Genomic DNA, 19011 nt, shown 5'->3' on the forward strand with positions numbered 1-19011 from the left:
TTCAGCTTCTTAGTGCAGTGCTTTAACCAGCCGCGCCACCAAGGAGGGCCCTTATCAGATATTTTTAAGAAATTGAAGGGGAACTCTCCAAACTCATTTTATGAGACCAAAATTACCCTGATACCAAAATGAGACAGACACTACAAAAAAACAGGTTTCAAGCCTACGTCCTTACTGAATATAGATGCAAAAATCCCCAATTGAGTCTAGCTTACCATTTAAAGGATTGTACAGCACAAACAACCAGGATTTCTCTGTGGGATACAAGGATGGTATAACATACAAAAATCACATCTAATGCACTGCTGTAACACAATGCAAAGTACAAATCACACGATTGTCTACACAGGTGTAGAAAAGTTATGTAATAAATCCAGTGTCTTTATTTTATGACATATACAAAATATCCCAAAATGTATGAAAGACTTAAACATAAGACCAGAATCTGCAATTCTTGGGGTAGGGGGGTGAGCAGGGGAGAAGTTGGTGACATTAGTTTTGACAGTGATTTCATGAAATGATACTAAAAGTATAAGCACTAAAACCAAAAAGAGACAGATGGGACCACATCAAATAAAAAATCTGTACAACAAAAGAGACACCAGCAGAGTTTAAAGGCATGCATGAAACGGTAGAAAATATTTGCAAGCCATAAATCCAATAAGAGTATAATCTCCAAATACATCAGAAACTCCTATTACTCAAAAACAGCAAAATGCTAATAACCCAATTTAAAATGGGTCAAGGACTTGAATAGTTCCCAAAGAAGAGCCAACAGGTATATTTAAAAAAATTAAATGTTCAATATCACAAATCATCCAGGAAATGTAAATAAAAACATAATAGTCTGTTACCAAAACAATAAAAGAGAGCAAGTGTTGGTGAGAATGTAGAAAAACCATGCACTTGATGGGAATGCAAAATGGTATAGCCACTGTGAAAAATGTATGGAGGTGTCTTGAAAAATCAAAATTAGAACTACAGTATGATTCAGTAGTCCTACTTCTGAGAATTTATTCAAAATTGAAGTGAGGCTCTCAAAAACTTGTTAGCATGTTTTACAGCCCAATTGCTATCTCTATGCTATGAAAATAATCTAAAGGTTCATGAGGCCACAGTGCAGCTCTCTGGCCACCTATTTGCATTAGCTGCCTGGACAGGGTTCGCCAGGAGGCCACTTGCATAGGCTTGCTGCGTGCGTGCGTCCTGACGTGCTACGTTGCACATGCCGCTTCTGAGTCATGACTTCCGGCCGCCTCTGCCGCCATCTTGTTCACTCAGAAGTGCCACCGCTGGGTCAGAATCCTTAGTGAGCTAGTGGCTGCGACAGTGTGGAGTCACCATGCCTTCCTCGTCGCTGCGGGTGGCAGTAGTGTGCTCAAGTAACCAGAACCAGAGTATGGAGGCGCACTACATCCTCAGCAAGCAAGGATTCAGCGTCCAATCCTTTGGAACAGGGACTCACGTGAAGCTTCCAGGACCAGCGCCTGACAAACCAAATATTTACGATTTCAAAACTACCTACGATCAGATGTACAACGATCTTCTCAGGAAAGACAAAGAACTCTACACGCAGAATGGCATATTACATATGTTGGACCGAAATAAGAGAATCAAGCCTCGACCAGAAAGGTTCCAGAACTGCAAGGATCTGTTCGATCTGATCCTTACCTGTGAGGAGAGAGTGTATGACCAGGTGGTGGAAGACCTCAATTTCAGAGAACAGGAGACCTGCCAGCCAGTGCATGTGATCAACGTGGACATCCAGGACAACCTCGAGGAGGCCGCTGTGGGGGCGTTTCTCATCTCTGAACTCTGCCAGTGCATCCGGCACAGCGAGGACATGGAGAACGAGATCGAAGATTTGCTGCTAGAGTTGGAGAAGAAGAGCGGACGGGCCTTCCTGCACACAGTCTGCTTCTACTGACTGGACCAGCTGAGGCCATATTAGCTACTTGTTAATACTTTACCCCTCATAGTTGTTTTTACTTTTACGCATTCTGCTGGTGGAAGCTAGTTTTTTTCCAAATAAACCCTACATGTGAAACAGTAAGATATGCATAAGTGTCATAGGAATGTTCAAGTTTTTCTATTCCACTTTCACTTGAGTGGGCTATTGATTGTAAATTGATTGTAAGGGTTTGTTTTGGTTTGGTTTGGGGTTTTTGCCCCCTTAAGCCCAAAAAGAAATGGCTAGAGTACATTCCCTACATTCACGTGCTTTTGCTGTCTGCCTCACCCTTAGCTCCCAACCCCTGGAATGTACTGGAATGTACAAATCCTGAATAGATGGGGACTGTATCTTACTAAGAAGGAACTTACAGTTATCCAGTAAATTGCTACTGCTACTAAATAAATGCCCATCAACAGATGAATGGATAAATACAAACAATAGGATGTTTTTCAGACATTAAAAAAGAAATTCTGCAATGTACATTACATAATATGTATGAACTCTGAAGACATTATGCTAAGTGAAATGGAGCAGTCACAGATAGACATATACAGCATAACTCCACTTACATAAGTTATCAGTGAAATTACTAGAATCAAAAGAGTTAAGAGGTAGTTCCAGGGGCTGGAGGAAAGGCAAATTGGGGAGTTACAGATTACTGGGCATAAAGTTGCACTAAGCAAGTGAATAAATTCTCAAGATGTGCTGTGCAACACTGTATCTTTAGTCTACAGTACAGTAAATATTTAAGAGGGTAGATTCTATGTTCTTAAATTTAAAAGGATGAAAATGGTAATGTTTTTGTAATGTATTTCACTACAGTAAAAGGAAAGATCAAAAAAAATTTTAAGTAGGCAGGATAAAAATAATGCAAAGAGTAAACAGAGCAGTACTTCATAGGTAATGTGGTCAGAAAAATTCAAGACTTGTTCACAAAAGTTTTGGAAATTAAAATTTTTCAGGAAGCATAATAATTAAAGATAGTAAAATACAAAAATAACTATCAAAATTAATAAAAGGAGCTAACATTTATTGGGCATATTTTATGAATCAGACTTTGTGATGAATGCATCATACCTGGCACTGGCAACTTACACTTTTAAAGTTCTGATAGTAAATATTTTTGGTTTTGTAGACAATGTACAACTTCATTTTATATATTACTCTTTGGTTTTTGTTTGTTCTGTGGTTTTGTTTTTACAACCTTTAAAAAATAATAAAAATTCTGGTACTCCCTGGTGGCACAATGGGTTAAAGTGCAGCACTGCAAGCTAGCCACAGGTGCTTCAGTGTGAGTTCAATCCACAGCCCCAGAGGTGATCCACATGGTGCAGCAGACCTCTCCTGACCCACCCACTGCTCCCCTCAGCAGTGTACTTTGTTGACCTGCCTGTTCTTCTCACCACTCTGTCTCTGGTGAATCCTCCCACTCTCGCTGCACTTCTGGCTTGTACCCCAGTTCTGTATGCATAAATAAATCAATCTAAAAAAATTATAAAAATTCTTCTTAGCCTGAGGCCTATACAAAACAGTTTGCAGGCTGATTTTTTTTTAAATTTTTTTTTTTAATTTATTCATACAGTACAGGCCAGAGATGTGGAGGGTGAGAGGATTCAGGGACAGAGTGGGGATCAGAACAGGCAGATCCACGAAGTACACTGCTGAGGGGAGCAACGGGCGGGTGAGGAGAGGTCTGCCACGCCATGTGGATCTCCACGCCATGTGGATCTCCTCGGGGGCAGGCGGGGATGAACTCAGGCAGACATAGCTTAAGCTCCTTAGTGCTGTGCTTTAACCCTCTGCGCCACCAGGGAGGGCCCTGCAGGCTTATTTTTTGCTAGGCCTGTCTACCTCTAATCTAGGTCTTGAGTTTTAGACTTCAGCAATATGACTAAGTAAAATTCAGCCAGTTGTATATGCCTGAAATTTTGGAGGAAAGAGAAACAACACATGTAAATTGAGAAGTAATTGTCATATCCATGGCTTTTGTTCCATAGAAAGGAAGATATAACATTAAAGAAATAATTCAAAACCATTTGCCACCTTAGCACTATAACCAAGATCATATTACTTTCCGGTCCTAGCCTTCATGCAGCATATTTTAAGGACACTTAATTTTTCAGCATGTAAAAATAACTACAGCATTCCTATTTTTAAAATCTCATTATCATTTTTTATAATCTAATAGAATGTTAAAAAATTAATCAGTTGGATTCCAGTCATGCAGTTTCATCAGAGCCATTGCTGCTTTTTTTTTTCCTTCTCTAATCACATAATATCTGAGCAGTATTTTGAGCCAAAGATGGCAAACTGAGAATAGCATTCCAGAGGAGCAGAGGGCAAAGTGTGTGAAAAAAAACTTGTGTGAGTTAAGAATGACAGATGATGGGAGTGGGTAGAATAAAATTATCAAATCTTACATTTTATACGTAAATATTTAAGATGTTGGTCAGACTTTTGGCCTTCACTGTCATTCTTTTCATTTTGTTACAATTAAGTTTTCTCTAAGAATAGAGCTATTGGAACTTCATTACCATCATTCCTTTCCTTGCCTCCGATTCTCAGCAATTTTCTGTAGCTATGACAAAGATTGTTTCTCCCTCCTTTTTTTAAAAATTAATTTTAATTTTAACTTTTATTTTAATTTTTTAAATTAAAAACAAAGACTTATTTATTTATGCACACAGAACTGGGTGCAGGCCAGAGGTGCTGGGCCAGTGAGAGGATTCACCAGGGACAGAGTGGGGAGCAGAATAGGCAGATGAAGTACACTGCTGAGGGAAGCAGCCAGAGGGTCAGGAGAGGCCTGCCACGCCATGTGGATCACCTCCAAGGCCAGGGATCAAACTTGAACTGAAGTGGCTAGCTTGCAGTGCTGTGTCCTAATGCGTTTTGCTACCAGGGAGAGCCTTTCCCTTCTTTCTTAGGTCTTTTCATTTGCCCATTGCCCTCCCCAAATACTTTAACTTACATATAAAGGGAAATCATTTTATAAGAAGCAGACAAAAACCCCACTTATACCACTATGTTGTGCCCTTGAAGTGTCCCTGGAACCCTTTAAGAGAGTCCTTGAAGTCACAGCTGTTTTCATAATAATGTTGAGTTACCTCTTATTTTCTTGAATTAATACATATTTCACAGATTTCTCAATTTCTTTATGGTAGATAGATGAAACTCACATAAACAGAAGTGATGTTCTATCTTCAATCATTTTTACCAGTGTAAATGGATTTTAAGCCCCAAAATTTTGAGAATGACTGATGTATGCTATCCTTTCAGGAAGTGCGAATTAAGCAACTTTGTGTTTTTATCCAGAGTGCTACTCCCTTGGAGTCAATAACACAACCTTCTCTCAAAGTCCTCATAGTTCTAAGCTGGAGAGGCTGTAATAGGGTTTAAACTTTCAGCTATAACATCAATAAGGTCTGAGGAATGTAAAGCAAGATTATAGCTGAGGACACTGAATTATATAACTGAAATTTGCTAAGATAAACTTGCTAAGGTAGGAGAATTAAATGTTCCCACCAAACAAAATAAATGACATATGTTGAATGATGGATGTGTTATGTAGTTGGGGAAACCCTTTCCAGTGTATACTTTTATTCAATCACCATGATGTATACGTTAAAGATCTTAAACTTTTGCATATCACTTTTGTCTCAGTAAAGCTGTGATTAAAAAATAGCATCTCAGTGTAGGAGAGAGAAGACTCCTATAAGTTGGAATTAGTAAGTGTAGAGATATGGAGAATCCAGAGAAAAGGATAACTTAATAGTTGTGATTTCCATACCAGTGATAGAAAGGATCAATTAGAAGTTGGCACCACATCTGTTAAAGTCTTCTTAAAATAGGTAACCACTGAACAACTTAAAGGTCAGAATGAGTAAACTATTGATAAAGAACTGTGGTAGGAGACATTCCAAAAATAGTAGGAGCAGAGACATGGAAATAAAGTGTATAGTATGCATAAGTAAACATAAGCAGGTCTGCGTTACTGAGTGTAGCATGGATCTTAGGGAGGATTACAGATGAGGCTAGAAACATGGCAGGGGCCAGATCATAAGAGAGACATTTTTGAACTTTGAGGAGTTTGGATCCCATCCTTAAAAGAAAGGATGTGTGTGTCTTTCCCAACCACCCCATATTTGCTTTTATTGCCTTTTTTGTATACTTAAAGGATTGTTTGTCACAATAGTATTAATTAGAATCAGGTTAACTTCTAAACATTTCACACATTTTAGAACATTACAACTATCCTTATTTTGCATTTGAGAAAATGAAAGCTCAGGGCACATATAGCTATTTAGAGGGTCAAATTATTCTTGAGTCCAAGCTTGAAATCAACCCTCTTGACCATTGTGCTAGTACCTCTCAGCACTAAAGGAAAGGAAAAGGGTAAAGGCCTGAGAAGTGAGAACCTCAATAAAATTTTCTCAAAAATGGGCCTTCCCTGGTGGCGCAATGAGTTAAAGCACAGCACTGAGAAGCTAAAGCCACTTCCATATGAGTTCGATTCCCGCCTTCCCTGGAGGTAACCCACATGGCGTGGCAGACCTCTCCTGACCCGCCCGCTGCTCCCCTCAGCAGTGTACTTCGTGACCTTCCTGTTCTGCTCCCCACTCTGTCTCTGGTGAAACCTCTCGCTGCCCCTGAGCCTCTGGCCTGTACCCCAGTTCTGTATGCACAAATAAATCTTTAAAAAACAATTTTTTCTCAAAAATGAAAACTTAACCGTGAATGGTCTTAAAATGACTGAATTACTTATTTTAAAGGGGCCAGTTTTCTCATTCTGAGTTGTAGCTCTGTAAAGTAAGATTCTATATGTGATGCACAGAATTTTATAGACAACTCAAATAATAACTTTAAGTCTCTTATTTACATTCTTTCAAATAAAGCCCTCTTGTTAACATTTGTTGGTAGACAGCAAATGGGCTGTTAACAGGCTTCTGTGAAAAGAATCCATTATTATAAATACATATGCAGGTTATCAGGCGTGTGTGTAAATTAGGTTACAGAATTCTATTTGGTTATATTCTAAGATTTCTGTAGCTAATGTATATGAAGTGAGCTTATTTTATATTATGACTTAATTTTTTCTGTTGATTTGCTCCCACAGAATGTGTTTGCTGCTCTGTGATGTTTATATGTGGATTTCTTTTGCTTTAAAATCAAGTACTTAATGTCTCTTATAAATGTCTACTTGTAAATATTGGTTTCTTCTAGGCTCTGTGATACCTTGAAAAAAGTGTTGGATTAATAAGCCTTGGCTTATATTAGAACTTCCATTTGAAAAACACTTTTTTGTAAGTTTATGTATGATCTTTCTTATGAAGACATTTAGCTTTATTCTTCTGCAAGACAGAATTTAACCATAGCTTTTAAAACATAGTAATAAGCCTAATAGGGAGGAATTGTGTGGCAAATATTCACCATCCATTTAGTTCTAATAGGCAGTAATGATGATGTGTTTTCTTGTTAAAGCTAATGAATGTAAAAGGTATTTCAACTTTTTAAAGGCTAAATTGAGAACTGCTAGAGCTAAGCAGGATACATAGTTAAGGAAGAATGACAGGCAACCAGTAAATAGTGAAAACAATTTGCAAATCTTTAAGCTCTCAACACAGTATTAAATGACAAAACATTACCGATTCTGGATCTTTTTTCCCAGCTATTTAAATTCAATGGATAGTTTCTTACAACTAACATATTTCTCTTTAAGAAAATTCATTTTCTAGGCCTTTGAAATAATTTGAATAATATATTCTTAGCTACTGTGTATGGTGGACGGTATTCATAATAGCCCAAATATTCATCAAATAAATGGATAAAATGTGATATATCCACATAATGGAATTTTCATTTGGCAATAAGAGGAAAAAAGACACTGTAACATGGACGATCCTTGAGGGAAATGATGCTAAATTAAGAGAAACCAGTCACACACACACACAACATTGCATGATTCCATTTTTATGAAATATCTAATATCATCAAATTCATGGAGAATGCAGATAAATGGTTTGTCTAGGGTTGAAAGAGAGGGGAAATGGGGATTGTTGCTAGTGTGGGCCTTGTTTTGGGAATGATGAAATTGTTCTAAAACTGTGGGAAAGATTGTACAACTCAGGGTATATACTAAAAAACAACAACAATAACAACAACAAAAAAACCCAAAAACATAATGAGTAAGTTAGATGACTTATCTCAATAAAGCTGTTCCCCTCACCCTCAATATTTAAGTTATAACTTAAATGCTGAAAAGTTCGAAAATGTATGTTGTGAGGATAGGCCAAAAACCAAAAGGTTATACTGTACAAAATACCTCTGATCAAAACTATTCTATGAAACTGCTTGAAAATTTGAAAAGGATATTTTCTTAGAAGGCAAAAATATGCTATATCTTGTGACCATTTTATTAAGTTATTCCTGTTTTCTTTCTATAAAAACATTCTGGGCCCTCCCTGGTGGTACAATAGGTTGAAACGTAGCGCTATGAAGCTAGACACAGCTGCTTCAGCACCAGTTCAGTCCTGGCCAGAGAGTGACCCACATGGCATGGCAGACTTCTCTTGTCTCGCCTACTGCTCAGTAGTGTACTTCATCAATCTGCTTGTTCTGCACCCCACTTTGTCTCTGGTGAATCCTCTCACCACACCTGCACCTCTAGCCTGTGCTCCAGTTCAGTATACATAAATAAGTAGATCTTTAAAAGAACAAAACAAAACAAAAACATATTCTGACAAAGCTTATTCTCCATTGACCTGGCAAGATCTCAGAGATAAACACTGTTGCTGATGATGAGTCAAAAGGACATTAGGCTGGCTATATTCTCCAGGCTATATATATGTTAGGGTGAATGACTTGAGAACATTGTATCCAATGATTCAGATACAAAGAGGGTTTTCCATGATTGTCTTTCTTTGGATAGTAGAAGTAAAATATCCCAAAGGTAACTGCTAGAATTCCTTCTTCGCTTTTTTTCTGTATCACAGGGTAGGACTGTGGGCAGTGCTTTTGTTCTTAAGTCATCAGTCATCTCCTTTTATTCAGTTCCCTTCTTTACTCCTTTTAGTTTTACAAGCATTGGACCAAAAGGTTGTGACTGGTAAACTTTTCTGATTTGTTCACTCTTTGAGGCACATATACGGGAAAACTTCTTTATCCCATTAGGGCCCTTTATAAGTGATCTCCAATGCGTCAGTGAGACATTCAGTCCAACTCTAGCCATTCATTTAGTTACTGGAGTTGGTGGGCAGTGGACTAGAAAACCTGAACTCTGACAAAATAACTTTGAGCCTTTATTTCTTTGCTCTTTAGAGCAGAATGAAGGTTGACTTGGGAGTTCCCAAAAAGATTCTCATCATCAAACAAACAACACATTTTATTCCAAGTGAAGTTTCTTCTTTTCCTTTCAAAGAGTAGTCTGTAAAGCTCTTCATTTCCTTACCCTGATTCTTCATAACCCTTTTAAATTTCATTTTTGTTGATTTGCAGTAATTGTCAGCAATATCATCATCATCATCATAGACTGAGGAACTCCTTTATGCAAAAATCCTTACTCCTCATCCTCCTTGATAATACTCCTGATCACTCCCTCCTTCTCAGAACTCTTTGTTTGAATGGAACTCACCAGATTTTTTTTTTTAATTTACTTTGTTTGTTTTTCATTTTGTTGTTGTTGAGATGGCATTGATGTATAACACTTTATTGTTTAGGTCAGTAGATCCACCCCTACTTACATTCATGTCACCATCCATACAATGCCCACCATCAAAGCATCTATAGACTATGGGTTCTCTTCTCCGCCTTTGTTCCATACTTACCCTCTCATGGCCTTAGTTCTGCAGTCATTTCTAGTATTTAGTTTGTCTGTTCATCTGTTCTTGTCTGTTCATCTGTTCTTCGTGTAAGTAAAATTACCAGCATTTCTGTTTCTGCCTTATTTCATGTGGCTTATTCCTTCCCAACTCCATCCATGTTGTTGCATGTGGCAAGAGTTCGTCTTTTTATAGCTCAGTAGTATTCCAGCATGTATATATATATTCCATAACTTATTTGATTCAACTACATTTTTTTTTTTGCACTGAAACATGCTTGTCCATCTTTTGTCTCTTGTTAAACCCTTAAGCCATGGTTCTTTAGCCTTTCGAGGACTCCAAATCACTAAGGGTAATAACTTGAAGTAGATTTCTGAACTCCCTCCAAAGCCATGATTCAGATTCTCTTAAACTAGGGCCCAGAAGTGTACAGTAAAAATAACAATAGTAGATGCACTTGGTCCAGGGATCATTCTTATAGGAAATAATGCTATAGTTCCCTCTATTTATAGGCTAACTCCCTAGATAATCAGGAACTAATAATAATTTTCAAAATATAGTGTAAGTTGCCTAAGACCTGAAATATGTCTACTTCTGAAATAACAATAGTACCTATCACCTTTTATTTATTCATCGTCAACTTAGCAACAAATACATTCATTACTATTCTATTATATATTCACTATTACTATATAGTGAAGATGTGAGAGAAGCAGACACCAGTTCTCACTATTTTCACTATCATAGGAATTTCAGAGCCATCTATCAGAGTCCTGGAATCAAGAGTCACCCAGGGGAGTTAACAAGAAATACATAGTAAGTAGGTTAGTTAATGAGGTTTTGGTGTTAGTGTTGTTTTACATTGCTTAAGAGACTCTACTTTCCTACATTTGTGGGGAAATATATATCCTATAATATATTGACTTGCTTTAGTTTCATTTCATAAACCACATGCTATTCTTAAACTTATCTTTATTCCCCTTCTTGAGGGAATGCTCCACAGAATTATGTGAGTAGCTAGCCATTCACAAATTTATTCACAGCATTTCAAGGTCAGAAGGATTAGTTTATAACTGCAGGAGTTAGTTCTCTTGTCTAGACCCATTAGCCCAGCAAGTAGGGAAGAATCCAGGAAAAAAGTCCAGAACAAGCTTCTGTATAGCAACTTGTTCAGGAGGTAGACTCTTAGACTTACAAGTTAAGGCAGCCTCGTAGCTCACATCTCCTTGGGAAATGACATCTTGCACAGCATCTTCTTTACTTAATTATTACTTCTCTTTTATTACGAGAGAGACTGGGTGCCTGCGAAGTCACTAAGATTAATAATGTAAGAGTGAGTTTTAGTTCAGGTGATAACTTGTTGACAGCTTGTATTCTCAAACATTGTATAGGAGAAACTATATTGTGATACTGTATTTCTAAGTTTTGTGCTTCATCATTAGTGCATCTATGAGTGCTTTGATACAATTTGATTTTTTTTTAAGATTTATTTATTTATTGGTACAGAACTGGGGTACAGGCCAGAGATGGGGAGGGTGAGAGGATTCACTAGAGACAGAGTGGGGAGCAGAACAGGCAGATCGACGAAGTACACTGCTGAGGGGAGCAGCGGGCGGGTCAGAAGAGGTCTGCCACGCCATGTGGTCACCTCCGGGGCAGGCGGGAATCGAACTCATGCGGAAGTGGCTTTAGCTTCTTAGTGTTGTGCTTTAACCCGCTGCGCCACCAGGAGGGCCACAATTTGATTTTTTTCTAGTCCTGTTGATTCCACTTACTGTTGGACCACTGAGGATGTCTGGGGTTCAAAATTGTGGTAAAGGAAGTATCAGATATAGTTAGGGTGACAGGATTTCAACTCTAGTCCTCCATCTTTTAAAATGAAAGATTTTTGAGTATGTTCTAATGCTGTGTTTTACTGAGGCTAGACTGAGAGATTACATTTTTTTTCCAGAGTATTAAGTAATTAAATCACTAAGAGGAAAAGTAAGCAAGAATTGCTTGTTTGGTTAAATTCACACAATTTTATCTTTTTAGAATTGTAGAACTCTTCATTAATGTTGTCTAGAAGTCAGAGTTAGTTCTAATGCCAGAGATGGTTTAAGCTGGAAACCACTTCTCTATAGTAGTTGGTCTGGTGCCTCTATAGTAGTTGGAAGTAGATAAAAAATTACACTGCCTTTGTATCTTGGATATTAGCAGGCCTGCAGGGAAGGGGGGAGGGACAGCGACTGCATTTGTCTGAAGAGAGTCAGGGGATATCAAGCTCATTTTGAGGAAAGAATGGAGTACAGATGAGTAAAAATAAGAGCCAAGTTTCCCAAACTTGCTTTTCCCTCCCATTCTCTAGAATTGAGGACTGCAACTTCCCCAGTGTAAGAAATTCTTTTAGTAATATTTCTTAAATCATGTGATGGGAAGTCACTAGTGTCAGAGAAATTACTTTGGCCCCTCAAGGGAGGTCTGGTAGGTGGTTTTAGTTTGGTACTCACAATACAGTCCATGTATCAGCAGCTGCTGCATCACCTGGGAGCTTGTTAGACTCCATAGTCTCAGGCCCCCCACCAGAACTACTAAATCAGAATCTGTATTTTAACAAGATCCCCAGGTGATTTGTTCACATGTTAGAGACTGAGAAGCACCGGCATACAGAATTATGGCTATTCATTTTACTTTTCACAAGTACACTATTTCCCAACCTCTTATGATCATTAAAATGGCTGTGAACTTGTCAGAAATTACTAGAACTACAACATATTGGGTGAGGGTGGTATTTATATGTGGGGGTGATTGGCTTCAATACAGAGGCCATGTAATACCCAGCATAAAATTTGCAATAATGTTGTATGGTGTTGATGAGTTCTTGTCTCATGTCACAAAAATTGAGGACATTGAGGGAAGGAGTTTTAGAGGTTTATTTAGTGTTACGAAAGTAGACAGTTCCCATAAGTGACAAGGAGGTACCCCTAAAACTATGCAACAGTATTATTGCCCTTAATCTCAGAACCTGCAAAAACATTGTAATCATAGTTTGATATCTGAGTACTGATTTCCTGCTTTACTTTTTACAAGTGTAGGAGGTTGAAAGAAGTTCATCTTTGCTATAAATGTAAATATTTTATTTTAGAAATTATTTTTTTAAAGCTTTGCATGAAATTTGTAGATTTGTTTGAAAAAACATAATGTCTAGCTCTTCCTGATTCACATGCCTAATTATTCTAAGACATGCTATTTAAAGGAATTAAATGAAGGTTTAAAAAAACATAGGCAGTAGGTGTGTATGGTAACATGTGTGACAGGTCACTTTAGGGGTCATCAGAACTGTCACTGGTGAGGAAACAAGCTTTTGCAGGTGGGGTTCAACTCTTTGAGTAAAAGGAGACCCAAGACTCTAGCAGAAGTAGCTTCCTACTTTGTTCCATTTGTGGAAAGTATACTTTCTGTTCATTGTAGAGTCATATGACCAGGGAGCATCATGTAGGCATTGATGCTTAGATATATTTTTTATTTTGCTTGCTTTTTTGTTGTTGTTGGGAATGTGGTATTTCTTTTCTGGTTGTTTCAGGCATCTAGCTTCTGCACACACCAAGGGGTCAGGCTAGATCTGTGCTGTTGCAGGTACTTTAAGAAGATGACATTTTACATCAGGATGCAATGCATATGTCAATCAGGGCTATTCCACAACTCCTGGAGCATAAGGACTGACTGAGTTTGCCATGATTTCATGCAAATATTTGAGAAGTCAAATGAGTGTATCATTTGAGTCAGGCTGTTGGAGGAAAACAAGAACAAGTTGAAATCACTTGTTTGGGAGAATATTTTGGCATGGTTTCTCTGAAGTTGGGTAAATATAATTTGTTCGTGCACCCATATGGACTCACAGTAGTTGGCCTGCCCACAGAAGGAATTTGCACACAGTTTAGAAAAGTTACTAATCTGAATCTCCAGGACATAGACAATTCCCATGTTTGTATTTGTATACATTCTCATATACAGTGTTGAACGCAGAGCCTCTCCCTAAACTCCATAGTATCTGCTCTGATAGAACCTTCTACTTCTAAGGTTACTGTAGTTATCAAACTGATGGGTATTCAGTTTGTTTGCCTGACCTGGCTACTTGAATAGCCATGATATTCTAAGGGTTTAGTTTTGTCCCAGCATAAACCTTAACAGCATACCCAAAATTTCTTGAATGCACAACTGCAGAAGGAAATTAAGACTTAGAATTTTTCACTGAAACTGTAGCTGCTATTAGGAGAGAGCAGCTATTCCTTTTCTCCCCTTAGCTTTACTGATTTATCTCTTAGCAGAACTGACAAAGTGATGTTTACTAACAGAGGTATCAGTTTATTTCAGATAACAGAGTGGTTTCATTGGACCCCTTGTTCTCTAGCAAGCTTTTATGAAGAAAAAAATACCCCATGTCCCATAAACTAAAATGATAGCCATATTTTTTGTAACACTATATGATTCGATTATTATTAGTAAATCTAGAAATATTTCTATCAGTTCTCTTTTTTTTTTTTAGATTTATTTATTTGTGCATACAGAACTGGGGTACAGGCCAGAGGTGCACAGGTAGTAAGAGGATCCACCAGAGACAGAGTGGAGAGCAGAACAGGCCTACTGACCAACTATACTGCTGAGGGGAACAGCAGGCAGGTCAGGAGAGGTCTGCGGGGCCACATGGGTCACCTCTAGGGCGGGGATTGAACTGATGCTGAAGTTTAGCTTCTTAGTGCAGTGCTTTAACCTGCTACACCACCAGGGAGGGCCCTCAGTTCTCTCTCTTTTGACTGTTGATTGACTACCATGCTTTCTGTTCCTTCCAAAACAAATTCTGCACTTTGTTGTCTGAAGCATAGCAAGTGTGAAATGTGGAGGGGGTCATTCATTGCCATTCCTCCTCCTTGCTGCTTCATTTTTTGCTTCTGGTGCTTTCTAGGGAATAGTGGACATGTGTGACAGCTGGAATACAGTTTATCTGCACTGTGACTTGAAGAACATGTTTGTGGTTTATGAAATGGGCCTCTCAAAAATTAGCCTCTGTATTACCCTAAGTGAAATGAGTCAGAAGAAGAAAAATAAATACTGGATGGCTTCACTCATAGAGAAACCAAACAAAAGTTCAGAGAATGAAAAACTTTCAAAGTACCCCTTCAAAGCTGACTACAGATTTGAGGTATCCAGGAAGAGGGTAGAGGAAAGAAGTGAAAGGAGAAAGACAGGTGAAAGGAGAGCACAGTGGACTATGGTGGAGGATGTAGGTGCTTTGGTGGTGGTAAAACTATACTGACCACACCTGAGGGGAGAAATCCTATATTCTGAAAAAAAACAAGCAGGGTAGTGATACATCCTAATGATATTTCTGATACATTTTTTAAATAAAAAAAAATTCAAAGTCCCCTTCTACAAAATTTAGTTTGAAGAAACATGTTGCTAGATTGATCTTCAGAAACATTAGGGAATTGTTTCATTGTGTGTTTTTTTTTTTTACATTATTCATTTTGTGCATTTCTCAGTTGTAATCCCCATGGATTTCCCATCACCAATTCACCCATGTGCCATCACCATAGTCCCATGTGCTCTTCCCAGCCCATCCCAGTTTTGATCCTATTCCCTTACCCATCCCCATAAAATGTCTCTGGTTTATAGTTCATTGTTTTTCATTTTTTCTTTCCTCCAACTGCTTTTTCCTCCCTCTTCTGCTCCCTTATGCTCCTGCTATGAGTGAAACCATCCAGTATTTTTCTTTTTCTTTCTGTCTTATTTCACCAAGCATGATCCCTTCCGGCACCAATGCAGATGGCCAACAGGCATATGAGAAAATGTTCAGCATCACTTGTAATAAGGCAAATGTAAATTTAAGCCACAATGAGATAACATTTCACACCAGCGAGAATGGCACGTATTAAAACAACTAGCAATAACAAGTGTTGGCGAGGATGTGGAGAGAAAGAAACCCTCTACACTGTTTCATTGTTTTTAAGGTGTATGTACAGGAAAAGTGTCCCTATATAATCAAATAGATCAACTTGTTGAAATATTGGTCACCATTTATGCTCACATTTTTGGATGGCATGCAGGTCAGCCTTCCTGGAGTCTGGTTAGGATTAGAGTGGCCTATCAAGGCCAGCTCATCCCCACTCAGCGCTGCCTTTGTGTGTAGCATACAGTTGGATGTGGTCTGGGATAAGAAGATACAGGTAATTCCATTGTTACTACATTTCCACTCGATCATGCCAGAATAGAAAAAGGTAGCTGAAATTTGGGAAACCTCCAGAACTTTGCTATGGGGTGGGGAAGGACTGGCAAGAAGGGGGAATAAGAGGTACAGAACTTAATGAAAGTCAGAGGATGAGCAAGAGAACATGAGGTATATGTGAATCAAAGCCTGGTTCAGCAACCTTTACTGGGTTCTTTCATGACTGAGCTACACAGTTTAGGGAGACTCTTGGATTCTTGTTGTACAGAGTCCTGGGTGTCACTTAGACATTCTGACTCAGTGGGCCTGAGAGGGGCTCCTGCAATCTCTGTGATGACAAGTGCGCTGGGTGAGTCTTATGATTGGGTAGTTTGGGGAAATACTGGATTTATTTTGTTAGATGAGACTCTGTTTGCTGGTCCCCTAGGGGTCAGGTGATACATAGTGAATGCCTGAATCATGGAAATGGTAATCCATGAACAGAATTGATTGAAATACACTGCTGAGGGGAGCAGTGGGTATGAGACAGGAGATTTCACTTGAGCAGGTCTTAAAATATTGTTTGAACTTCTGGAGGTTGAAATGGGGGTGAAAGAATGACTAGTCAGAAGTCAGAATAAATAGGTGTATGGATACAGCAAAAGTCAAGGTGTGCAGAACCTATTTCATTACAGCAAAGGGCAAGGGTGTATTAAGAGATTGATTATGATAGGGTAAATTAGCTCATACCCTCTGATGGGCAGAATGGGGTAATTACACTTAATTCCATTGGTAAGGGAGCCCTTGACAGATTCAAGATAAAGGAATCATATTAGAATTTAAGCTCCCATGAGGTTGGAAAAAAAAAAAACAACAAATATCTTTTAATATCTTTGTCTTTTCCCCAAACTCTTAAGAGCATTGCATAGTATCAGACATAGAGAATGTGTGCTTAACAAATACTCCTGACTCCATGAATGACCATACTATATTTAACAACATTTATTGAACAGTACCATAAAGAATGAATAATAGGGGAAAGGTGGGAGCTCTGAAACTATTGGGAGGCGAATACAGTGATTTGGATGAGAATGAAAACCTCTCAGCTCGAACAGAAAGGATGGGACTGATTTGTAAGACACTAAAAATAGAATCTGAAGGATCAGACAGATCCATGAGAAGGAAGAGGCCCTTTCAATCAAAGGTCTGCACTCTCAAAAGATTTTGATGATCACATAGAATGTACAGATCATTATTACATGACAGGAATATAGTGAAATATTTGCTCTTTTTAAAGTAAAAGCTTTGGAACACTCAACCTAAATCAATTAAAAGATTTTTTTAAAATGTGCTTTAAGACCTGCTTCTCCTCGATCTTTGTGTCACTATACACTGAAATACTCCATTGATATTCTATGTCAGCTGTCAAAGCTGAGCTTTATTTTAAAATTGGTTCATATATAGACACTTTTTATATTTCCCCTTCCTCTCTGGACTAAGGGTGAGCAGGAAGAGAGAAGAGAGACTCTAACAGCACATAGTTCTAAAGGAAAACAAAATCTGTGTTATAAAAAAAAAAAACTTACTAGGGGCAGGAGGAAATTAATGGAACTTGCCTAGGGTTTCCTTTTCAAAAAAAAAAAAGTTGTAGAAACAACCACCATATTTTAAAAAATTTTATAATAGCTTATTTTTACATGTTTGTGTGTGTTTTTCCATCTTAGTTGCAATCCTCCTGGGCTTCCCATCACCAGATCACCTGTGTGCCATCACCATAGTCTAGTGCATTTCCCTCCCCCCACTGTTTTTGATCCCGTTCCCCACTCCACCCCCACAAAATGTCTCTGGTATATAGCTGTTCATCGTTATCATTATTTTCTTGCCTGATCCTTTATGCTATGAGTGAAACAATCCAGTATTTTTCCTTTTCTTTCTGGCTTATTTTACTAAGCATGATCTTTTCCAGTTCCATCCATTTTGCTGCAAAAGATACGTTTTTTTGTTTTTTTGTTTTTTTTTTTGGTTGCTGAGTAATATTCCATTGTGCATATGTACCACATCTTTTTAATCCAGTCATCCATTTTTGGGCATTTGGGTGTTTTCCATGTCTTTCCAATTGTGAGTAAAGCAGCATTTAACATGGGGGTGCAGGTATCTTTTTGAATCAGGGTTTTTGTGGCTTTTGGGAGTGGGATTGCTGGGTGGTAGGGAAGCTTCATGTTTAGCAGTTGAGGAACCTACAAACAGTTTTCCATAGTACAACCACCATATTTTTGAGGATATCTTAAAGATATCTGGAACTTACTACTGCAGGTTCTTCCAGTCACTGATTCCCACTTTTCCCCCCATCATAAAATTTTGCTTACATTAATGTACTGTGATTTGTCTTCTTCCTCTTAGTCTAAGAAAATAGGAGCTAAGTTAGTCAGAAAAGCATTTCTTATGGACTGTACCATAGGCTCTCTGTTAGGTACTGGTGTAGAAGTCTTATATGTTACTTGTTTCCTGTGTTTTTGGTATTTATAATCCTGGTTGAGGAGACAGTCAGTTAATCAATAACTTAAAAAAATAGTAAATAGTCAATATTACAAAGCATATACCAAGTGCTAATAAGTCTGATTTCACAGTATTTGCTTCATAAATGAATCAAAACCACTAATACTGCACCACATACATATAATCATTTTCTTCTCCTTATGGAAAACATGGGTTTCCTAAAGATCTCATTGAAAGAGAAAATGATGTTTGACAAATTAAACACAATTATTAACTTATGGCTACTATAAATTGATCTCAAATGCTTAGTACTTGAATAATGAAATAGGTTGATTTTTGTTATAACCATTGCCAAGTGTTTCCATATTTACAGTGCTCCTTATGCAAGGTCCCCAATCTGGTTGTCTTAGTCTCAAATTGTCCATTTTCTAAGATTGAGTAATTTGCAGTCTTCAGCAATGGAAAGAATTTAGTTGTTATGCTAAGGTTTCTAGTGATTCTTTAAAAAATTAAAAACAGGATAAGTATTACACTTTCTTTGGAAATTAGTACAGTAACATTTA

The 19011-nt window shown here is 38.0% G+C and overlaps 1 protein-coding gene and 1 pseudogene across 3 annotated transcripts in view; both read left to right on the forward strand.

Annotated features, from left to right (window-relative positions):
• FRMD5 (FERM domain containing 5) overlaps positions 1-19011 on the forward strand; it is a 273565-nt gene that overhangs the window by 77327 nt on the left and 177227 nt on the right. The gene's annotated exons all lie outside the window — the stretch shown is intronic.
• On the forward strand, positions 1341-1931 carry LOC101632747 (annotated as a pseudogene). Its single transcript, XR_001145734.1, has one exon. The product of XR_001145734.1 is annotated as an RNA polymerase II subunit A C-terminal domain phosphatase SSU72 pseudogene (transcript).

The sequence above is a fragment of the Condylura cristata genome, unplaced genomic scaffold (genome assembly GCF_000260355.1).
Source record: "Condylura cristata isolate star-nosed mole 26May11 unplaced genomic scaffold, ConCri1.0 scaffold00023, whole genome shotgun sequence".
In the NCBI taxonomy this organism is placed as follows: Eukaryota; Metazoa; Chordata; class Mammalia; order Eulipotyphla; family Talpidae; genus Condylura; species Condylura cristata.